The sequence below is a fragment of the Odontesthes bonariensis genome, chromosome 13 (assembly GCF_027942865.1).
Source record: "Odontesthes bonariensis isolate fOdoBon6 chromosome 13, fOdoBon6.hap1, whole genome shotgun sequence".
NCBI classification, from domain to species: Eukaryota; Metazoa; Chordata; class Actinopteri; order Atheriniformes; family Atherinopsidae; genus Odontesthes; species Odontesthes bonariensis.
The window spans coordinates 27,986,850-27,997,812 of NC_134518.1; positions in this window are offsets into that span (position 1 = coordinate 27,986,850).

Consider the following 10,963-nt stretch of genomic DNA (forward strand, 5'->3'; position numbering starts at 1 on the left):
TTTCACTTCCATGTACTAGTTGCCTTGTTTTTGATGAGCTGGTTAAATTCACACCTGGCATTTAGGGCTCTCATTTTGTACTGATGCTTACTCCGGAGACAGGAGACAGGTGTTCAAATACTGCTCGTCCATTTTGGGGTCAACTAAATATGGCATTCGATGGTTATCTTTTGCTGGATGTGCCGCCAATAAAAATCAGTCAGAAATTAAGAACATACCCACCTCTCAAAGGGACTACATGATCCAAATTATTAGGACTGCTTTTTTGTTTTACCTCTGTACTGTTCTGCCAACACTGACTATAATCATCAAAAAGTTGTTTCATTTTGAGCATGTTCTATAAGCGAGGTTAATAATACTAACTAGCTGTTAACTTGTTATGTATCCACGTGACATATCAGACTTATGTCAGACTTATCACAAACTTGCTTCTGTCTTTTATTTCTTCTGTTCCAGAAATCCAGATATGCTTTCAGCTCTGTTGGGGTGCATGATTATTAATTTATTTGGGTTTTCTTATGTTTTGGTCCTGTTTGTGTTGACTTGTCGTTTTGATTCACATATCTTCTGTGTTAGACTGTTCAGATTTTCTAGGGTTTTCAGTTTTATCTGCTCTCACTTTAATGTCCTCAGACTGTTACCTTGTTTTTACTTCCCCGGGTACCTGGTCATCGTTTCCTAATCATCACAAGTGCCCTCCATTTGCCTGTAGGTCCCACTGATTTCACTTTGTTTTGTGCCAGATACTCATATTGGATAGTTGTGTGGTCCCCGCCTGTCCCCACGCTCGGTTTGGATTTACTTTCATCCCCAATCTTTTATTTTTATTTATTTATTTATTTTTTTGTAAGTTGCTACACTCCAAATTTATTTTGTTTAATTCAATTATTATTATTATTATTTTCCTTAATCTTCCTGCCTTCAGAGCCTTGTCTGCTTTTTTTCCTCACCACTACTGCTTTGTGACAATCTCTGGATTAACATACTTCTAAACTTAGGTGCCTCAGGTGGTAGAACAGAGTGTCCAATAACATGACTGTTGACTTGATTCCTGCCACTGGCTAGCGCCTTGCATTCAGCTCAAAGCCACTAACATGGGTGAGTGAACGAGAAGAACGAGCTATTTTAAGTGCAGCCCATCTAATATGGATGACTTTTACAAGGGAAAAGTTTCATAAATTCATCATATTCTATGGACAGTAAACTGCTTTTCAGAGTGGGAGAGCATGTATAAAGGCACAAGAAAAGATTCTTACTTGCAGTTGATAATATCCGTGTCACTTAGCACGTAAACAGAGAAGCCAGAGCAAAGTAAAGAGGGCCACTGTTGATCTGTTTTTGACATTGAGGTATGTGAGAGCAAGTTTGTTGCCTCAAATCACAATGCTGAAGATACATGACGGCTCAGAAAAATCATTTTAAACTTTGTTGGAGACAGACACAAAACAGACAGGAACCAGAATACTGAAATGAAAAGCAGATTTGAAAGAACATGCGATTAATCATCCGTCAAACAAGAATGAACTTGCAAATATGTACTAGGTCCCCAAAGACAGGGATGTTAAGTCAGAGGGAAAAGCCAACCATGCACTCGTGTACGTGCTCCAAATGTGATAAAATTCAGCATGAAAGCAGCATATGCTCGTTTCCCGGACATGTCCTATTTTGAGGTATTTCATGACACTGATCCTGGCTTATGTTATATAATTTTCTTTTAAACATCACATCACATCAACAAGCCCATTTCTAAAAACTCATAGCTAAATCCATTCACATCTAGGTTACATAGGCCACAGCTGACAGGGAACTGAAATTAAGAGTATAGTTAAGAGTCCGACATTTAATTTAAGCAAGGGAGGGTAAAGAAGAGGAGTCAAATAAAAACAGGATTAAAAAGGGAGATGTGGGTATGTGCCATGCTAAAATGTAGGGCGCATTTTGTGTGATTTGTATCCATCCTGCATCTCCAGATGTCTGATTGGTGAGGAATTAACAAATTAAATATATCCTCAGGTAGAAAAAGAAAAACAAGATATCAACAGCACAGGAGTCAATCTGATATGAGTCCTGAGTCCTACACTTCATATGAAGTTAACTGCCAGACAGAAAATGTTCAGCTGATGACCCACAAACTACATGCTTTTGAGAGGTCTTACATAAACATGTCTTGGGGTGGGTTAACTTGTAGGAGGGTAGCTTAAAAACTAAAAGCACCTTGTTTGGGACAATTTCAGAGAAAAGATCATGAGGACACATTAGGATTTATTCTGTGGTGACCATGAATCCTCTCATGAATTTCATGGAAAATGCAGAAATTAGTCTTAAACAAATCCTTCTGAAAGACAAGGGCCTCACTGTTTCCTGTGTGGCCTGCAGTTCTGTATACATGTATGAGTCATACATAAACTCATGCAAACACACAAACAAACGCAGTCACAACACATAAAGGAGTCAATGATTTAAGTATTTCTCAGTCATCTTTTGGCTTGCTGCTGGTTTGGGATTAGAATGGGCTTGATAGTTTCCAGCTTTCTGTCAGAAACGTTAAACTTTCCAGACTCCAAGAGGAAAACAAGGTTTATATTGAGCTGATTTGTAGATGACGAGTAATATTTCATAAGATTAACAGAACTGCACCCCTGTGAACTAAACTGACCCGAATCTGTAGCTCTGCAGCCTGAACTATAAAACATTCACAATTAATTAGCTGAAAACCACTCAAGAAATTATTTGTAAGTAAGTAAAGAAATGTGCTCATGCGACCTGAGTTCATGCCCCGGCAGGTTAGTGCTGTACCAAATATTCTTCAGGTGTTTTTACTGCTGCTACTGAGCAGTGTTAAGTTTGGTCGTACCCCGCCTCTCGACCAATGGCAATGGATAGGCTCCAAACCCCCCCCCTCCCAATTGGATAAAGCGAGAATAGGAAATCAATTATCAATCAAAATGAAACAGTAAAATACAATTTATTTGAATAAATCTTGGTGTTTATGTATCTGTCCCTGACGCTCCCTGTATTAGTCCCAAAGACTTAGGTCTTTTCAGGAAACATTTTTTTGATGGCGATACAGAAATACTGTCTGGTTCTCAGTCTCAAAGCAACTAATGGACCAATCAGTGAAATATGTTCACTCAACCTTAAAATCTAACATGGATCAGCGTATTTTTGTTCTTTCCCTTGTTCAGGACTTTGTGTTCTCTCTCTCTGAGGGTCGCTCCTCGTTGCCAAGTTGAGATGGAATGTTTCAGCGAACAGATGCGGGTGAGATGTTATCCACGTTTGTTTAGTGGGAAGAGAAAAGAAAAAAAGAAAAACTCAGACCTATGCTGTCCTGACATGAACCGTGCAGCTCATCAAAACACCTGCACAAGACATTTCTTGTTAAAAATGTGTTCAGTATTTAGTTCTTTTTGGATAAAACAGGACATGCTTGAACTGGACCCTATAGGTCTTTGTAAGTAGACATCCGTGGTGCTGTTTTAGGAGCACAAAAGCTTTCAGAGAAGCTGGCCGTCATTGGAAAAAGGGAGCAATATAACATTGTTTGAATAGATAGAAAAAGCTCAAAAAGTTTCTTCAGAAAGATACACAAAGTGTTGCACCTGGTAGTTGTGAAGCATCTCTGCACAGCTGTTCAATCTCAGAAGCACACAAAAGCACCTTTTGCACTTCAGTAGCTCGAGGCAGGAACAAAGTGATGCCAGCTTTAACACTGTAGCTGCTCTTTTCTGTCTCTCTGTTCTGATTGCAATGTAGGATCCATTGGACTCTCGAGGTGGCCTTACATTAATGACAGCTTTGATTGAGATATTGATTCTGAGTACGCCAAAACAACATAAGAATGTATTTTTATTTTTTATTTTATTTAACCTCTATTTAACCAATAAAATCCTCACTTAGATTAAAAATCTTTTTTCCAAGAGTACCCCGGGCAAGACAGCAGCACGCAGATAAAAATGTACAAACAGACATTTCAACACACATACAAATTGAGTGATGTATCAAATTCAAAACTGAAAATCAGGCAGAACGTATACAAACAGATGTATCTGCCTCCAAATCATCCAGCATTTTTTTTAAAAAGCCTCCAATAGGACCGTCTCATGAAGTTTCAAGTCTTTTTGCAGTTCGTTCCGGGCAAAGGTAGCAGCGCACATGAAAGCCTTTTTTTCCTCCATCTCAGTTCGTACCCTTGGGGCTGAAGATAATAAAAAATCCTGTGAAGGAAGGCTATAAGGCCCTGAACTCTTCAGGTGGAGGATGTTCGAGAGGTAAGACGGGAGTAGACCAAGAACGGCCTTGTAAACAAGAATATGCCATGAATGTAACTGTGGGAAAACAAGAAAACAGCCCAGGGGCCTCATGTACAAAGCGTGTGTACGCACAAAATAGTGGCGTACGCACCTTTTCACGTCAACGATCAGATGTATCAAGAACGAAAAGACCGTGGAAATGTGCGGTGCCTCACGTTAGCTTCAGGGCTGGCGTACGCACGTTTCTGCAGCTGTTGATTCTTTGGCGACACCTAAGGTGATGTTGGGAAACTGTTAGAATAAATAAATGTGAAAACAATTTGTCCTCAGACAGTGATGTGCACATTTGAGATAGATGAACAATTAATACTGATAAACAATTAATACACCCATGTGTCTCCATTTACACGAGTGGATATAAAAGGAGCGCAAAGTGGTGCAATACATACCATTAAAAACAATGGCTGCTTTAAAAGTATTAGAAGACTTTGCAAATGGTGCAATTCGAAGAGAGCGTGTGTACACTACAACAGAGAGGATTAGCTGGCATATGATGGCGACTGATTACTCATTAGCCGTTTTGAGGGAAATCCTCCTAGAACTGTGCGCAGAGCTGCGGCCGGCGTTGGAGCGCAACACAGCGAGGAGCCATGCGCTGCCTGTGCCCACAGGTGATGTGCACACTGGGGTTCCAAACGGAGCATTCCAGGGGCAGGTCGCCAACCGATTGGGACTGTGCCAGTCTACCCTGAGCCGAGCCATGCCAGCCGCGTGGGACAGAATTATCCGTATCTCAGCCACGTATATCAAATTCCCAACAGGCCAACATTAAAGCTCAATTTGAAGCGAGAGCCGATTTTGTAATCGAAGCTATCGACTGCGCACACATTGCTATAAAAGCCCCATCACATGATGAATTTGTATGTTAACAGGGAACATTTTCATTCAACATATGTATTTTCATACATATTTTCATCAGATCATATGTGATGCGTAAATGCAATTAACCAACATTGTGGCGAGGTGCCGTGGTTCAACGCACGATTCATACATTCTGAGTAACAGCATCGTTGGGAACAGACATACAGGGTGGCACTGTGCGTGATGGCTGGCTTCTTGGTGAGTAACTTCATTCTTGTAATTGTCCTAATATTATTCCCCGTGACGCGCATTGAGTATGTGCGCCCCCAGTTTCTATCCCGTCTTCACAGCATCATTATTATATTATATATATTAGTCGGTGGTTAAAGTTAGTTTCTTGCTGTTTTTTGCTGGTTAAACTTCAGTTTAAGATCTTTCTAACAAGCCCCTGATCGTCTCTGTGGGCATATATTAATAACCCCGTGCGTTAAGTGTGAAATGTCTCAATCAGCCTCACCTTTTCCCCGGCGCACTTCTGCACGTTACTGTATGAACATAGCCTGATTAACATAGACTTAATCTATGCTCAAAGTTGATTGCTTCCCGACAAAGTGGGTGGAGTTCCCATTTTTTCGGGAACTCGAATCCACCTGAATGAGCAGTTTTCCTGAGTAAGTGTCGCAGAGCCGAAGGTGTTGCGTCACTGCGAGGGCGGAGCCTGGTTAGTATGAACACGTTGTTGTGAGTTACACAAAAACATCGGTATTTAGCTTGGGGGTAATCAGAGTCACCCACATGAGCTCCCACCCCCCCATGAGAGAGCAGTGTCACCCATTGTTGCCCCGACTCTCTGTTCAAACAGAGTCGGTCACCCCCCCCCCCCCCACCCACTCTTCTTGTGTTTGCCGGAGGACAGCGTGCCAAAGAACACATTTTTGCGGGCCTTCACTTCAGAAAGTAGCACCGACATCTCGCTTTCCGTGAAGTTCTTCTTTTTTCCCGTCTTATTGACTCTTTTTTCTTTATTTTCTGACCGTACACAGAGGGGAATCGCAGGTGCAGGGCTCATTTAAATAGGATTTGCGTATTTAAGTAGGGGTGTGGACAGGGAGGAGTCGGGTGCTCAATTCCACGTTGATTGGGATGTACAAACGAAATGTGCTTGGATTAATGCGTGTGCACAGATTCGTACATCAGACGTTGGAGGGCAGGGTTTGAGCGTACGCCATGTTTCAGTAGGCAATCCACGCAAGTCTTTGTACATGAGGCCCCAGGGCTGTTGCCCGTCTTGCTTTTGAAAGGCTGCTGTTTAAAAGAAGTGGTTCCAGATTTATTCAGCTCCTCCGGGCAGTTCCTCTGGGCTCTAACAGGGGTTTGATCCCAATCACCACTCACCCCAACTAGTGCTGGAAAGATTTGTGAGGAGGTGGACGCTAAAGCTACCTTACTATCACTCAAACTCTTTAAATAGTGGATGGTACACACATGATCAAATACTTCTCAAAAACCTGAGCTCAACAATTTTAACATAGTGGTTTTCAATACTGGGTTTATGTTTGGAGCCTTTAAGCACAGAAAGTGCGCTGTTGAGCCATTTGGACTGAATGAGCATCTGGTTGAGCATAACATTTTTCCCCTGAACATTTTCATGATCTCTGCCTGGTCCCAGGCTCTTTCTGTCATCCAGTTCCCCCACCCTGTCTGCTGTGTTTAACTGTAGCTTCTGGTGTGTTTTTTTTTGTTAATCGCTGTAAAGACAGCTTCTTGCTTTGTATACTTTGATTGCTTAACAACCATTTTCTCATCCGGCTAAAAGAGCATGTGAAGGTGTCCTGTAGTGGCTTGTACCCGGACCTTAGCAAAGGACCCTGTGGGGAGGATCTTCACGTATTGGGCTTGCTTCCCACAAATGTTATTAGATCCCATCAGATTGGTATCTGTAGAGTTTAGAGGTCAGGGGAACACTTCAGGCTCTTTGACATGCTTTTTAGCCTTTCCTAAGCAGCTCCTAAGCAGTTAGGGGAGTGGTACTGCCATACTGTACAGCTTTGGGGGGTTGTGATGGCCAAACCCATGGCCACACTCTAAAGTCAGCAACTCTCTTATGTAGTATTCTTTTACACATCACTTTCATCACTTTAGTTCCAATAAAATGTTTATTGTTTGGGTTAAATACATTTGTTCTATTTGTAAGCGCGCACATTTAGTTACTTATGTATTCTTTCTCAACCTGTGGTTTCTGTTTATTTAATTATGTTTCTTTTACTGGTATTTACCTGTTCTGTGGGAGTTGCCTGACGAGCTGAGCATGCAAACACTGACTGGACTGAACCACCAGTTCCTGCTGGAGGGGGGAGGAGATTTTGAGTTCTTTAGTTAAATAAGTTTCCTATTTAAGTGATTTTTGTATTTAAATTGTAAGACTTTTGCTCTTATTTTTGGGTGGTTAGTTTATTTACTAATGTGGCTGTAATGTGGTATTTGTTGTAGTTAGTGATTGTATTTTGTTTAGTTACCCCTAATGTGTGTGTTACTGGTCTGATCAGCCAGTATTTACCCTTGTGTGTCATTTCTTTGTTAGGTCAGTTATGTTTTGTTTGTACAGCTACTTTGTTCACATTTTTGCCTGAGTTCAGTTTTGTTTCTTTGACCTCTTTTATGAGCTCAGTATTTTGTAGTGGATTTTTGGGTTAAATAAAGAAACCCTATTTTCTAATAATTTTCCTGTCTCCTCTCTTGGTTTGACGTGGTCCCTCACAGGGGTAACTGGTCTGAAGAAATGTTTAGGTAGGTGTCAAAGTAAAATCAATGCCCCAGGACGCAGGTTTTCCAAGCTGAACGTTGCACTGGATCTTAATGTTATCTTAATGTTATGGTACAGCACTTTTTTTAAAGTGTGACTGTGATAAGACAGCCTCTGATTTGCTGGATTAAAGCAAAGAAACCCAAGGCGGAGTACTGTCCAAGCAATTTAGCTATCTTTAGCAAGCGATCTATTCACCCAAAATTACCATGAAGACCGGGGCTAAACCACTTCCACCTAACAGGGGTGTTTTACAACATAGTTATACAATATAATTTCTAGTGTTTCCTTCAAGCAGAAGTGTCCACAACATACCTTTACAAAACCATGCTTCAACCCTAAAAACCCATTTTCTAACACCTAAAACCAGACTCGTCCAACTCCCCCAGCCCAAACAATCTGATCCTGGTACCTTTAAAGGGGCACTAGGTAGCATTTTCACCTAAAATTATAGCCTTCAGGAGTTTACCAAAGGTTAAACAAGTCAATGGTAAGCGAATGAAGCCTGTCTCGCTCCCAACAGGGGTCTGTATGCTGAAAATCCCATATGTAACTTCAGCAGGAGCGACCCGCTTCTGAAGTGTCGTGATGCGCGAGAAGAGTCGTTTGTGTTTACGGCACTTAGCTAAGTACTGTATGCTAGTTGAAGTTGTAGGCTATGTGTTCGCTTGCGTTGAAGAGCCAACACCAAGCGTTTCATATTCTGCCTTTCACAGACTGAATATGAAACGTTCGATGTTGGCACTTCCCATCTTTGTGAAATTTCTCCAAGCGTGATCTTGTTCATCTACCATAGTGATCTGCGTTTTAGATCGTAAAGAGACAGGTGATGATGGTGCTCTAATTCCTCCTGAGTTCGAGACGTAGCCTAGCTTCAGAAATACACGGACTGACCTGATTAGAATAAGAATAGCGTTTTGATCCGAACAAGAATTGTTATCTACACATGAAAATGGATTCATTTGTTCGGATTATGATTGTAATCGTAATAGTGTAGAGCTAGTCTGCGTTTATTGCGGCGTGTATGTTGGTAGTGCCTGCGCGCATCTGTCTAAGATGTGACTTTTGTAAGTGTCTGCTAATACAAAGGAATCACTCCACGAATACACCATGATGAGGGAAGAATCCCATTCAAGATCAGCAACAGTCCATCCATACATCCATACATCCATTATCTGCCGCTTGTCCAGGGATCGGGTCGCGGGGACAGCAGCCTGAGCAGAGAAACCCAGACGTCCCTGTCCCCGGCCACTTCCTCCAGCAACAGTATTATAGCATATTATCTTGAGTTCTCTCTTCAGAAAATCTCTGATTATAGTATCTTACGTGGGCAGTCTACACTTGTGAATCAGATGACCTAACTGCACTGACTAAATAACACAACGGCAGCATTCGCCACGATGTTTAGTTAGTGGATGTGTATAATACAAAGGTGGGCATTTTTACGACAGTGTAGAATTTCAGGTTGACCAATAGAGATCGCTATACTGCCGCTAAACTACCTTGTATCCCTTTAATTGGTGTTCAGACCCCCGGGGAAGCATTTTCCCAAACATTCTGGGGACAAAACAAGAAAAGACTGGGGAGTAAAACACACCATTTACACATAAACCTCACATTTTGAACCCCTACAATTTTTGCACTCACATATTTACTCTGTCTCACCAAAACATGGCCAAATTTACTTCCTGCCACTGACAGCTGTTTCCTTTACAAGCAGCTGCCACTCAGTAGCCCAGCAGCTGTGTGACATTTGGAAGACAGAACTTCATAATAATTGTATGGAAATTATCAAGTGCCATAAGACTTTACATGTTTGTCTGTACATATTTAAAGTAACAAAGTGCTCCTTTGTTACAGTGATTTATAGATATAGATGTTAAGAATTGTTCAAAGGCATATTTTTAAAGGAGATACTTTTTTCAAAGCCCTTTCTGTCGATTTCAAATATAACATTTGTTGTCTGAAGATAATAAGGCAAAGAAGCACTCTCAAGATGACTGGAGTATGGTTGCTGTTGTTTAAAAATCCACCAGGAAAGATATTCAAATATTCAAAGAGAAGCCAGAAATAGCTGGTAAGACACAGAAAAGCAAACAGAGGAAATTAGAAACATATCAAATGACCTAAAAATGTAAATTACTGTGATTGGACGGAAGGCAGCATTAGTCTAAGCTGCATATGTCATGAGAATGCTTCTTTCAAACACATACAGATTGAAAGACAACTGCATTTGGCTAGAATAATTTAATGAGTTCAAGTCCCCTTGAAATAAATAGCGCTCGGTATCTGATTTTAATGAGATGACAGAGCTGTAAATCTGCAAACTTTCTCTCGAATGACAAAATTTAGACACTGTGAAACCCTTTTAGACGTGTTCAAAAACAACCAGAACTGCTAAGCTCCTTCTCTGTTCCAAATCTTTGTGTACAGTATATTATAGAGAAGTAATAATTCAGAAAAATAACTTTTATAAATCTCTTCTTAACTCAACACCATATGAAATGGGTAAGGTTGAGCAATAAAATGTTTCCAACCAAACTCAACTCACTGAAGCTCAATTCTCGTTGCTGCAGTCCATCATTACTGAGTCAAGTGTTCAATCACCTCGTCTGTGCCACACTGGTCCTGTTTTCATTACTTAATCTTTCCAAAAACAACAAATGGATCCGTCTGCGTCCGTCTTTTGCTTGAGTGTTCTACACCCCAGACTTATGAAAACACTTTGATTATTTCTGATTAGAAAGTAATAGGGGTGAGGTCATCCCAACCACGTCAAATCAGACGAAACTATTTTATAATTTCTGGTGAGTAATGACATCCAGGATGTGTTCATAACACAGTGAAATGTCAAAGGAGCAGCTGTATATATATTAAATAACCTAATAATGACTGGTGATGCCAGAAATTAGAAGACTTTTGACAACTAATTTCCTCTTAACTATAATAATAATAACAATACTAATCTAGTAATTTATCTTATACATCTTATATTTTCTTTAAAATATGAGGGACCTATTTAATTTGTCTTGTCTTCGATTACTAT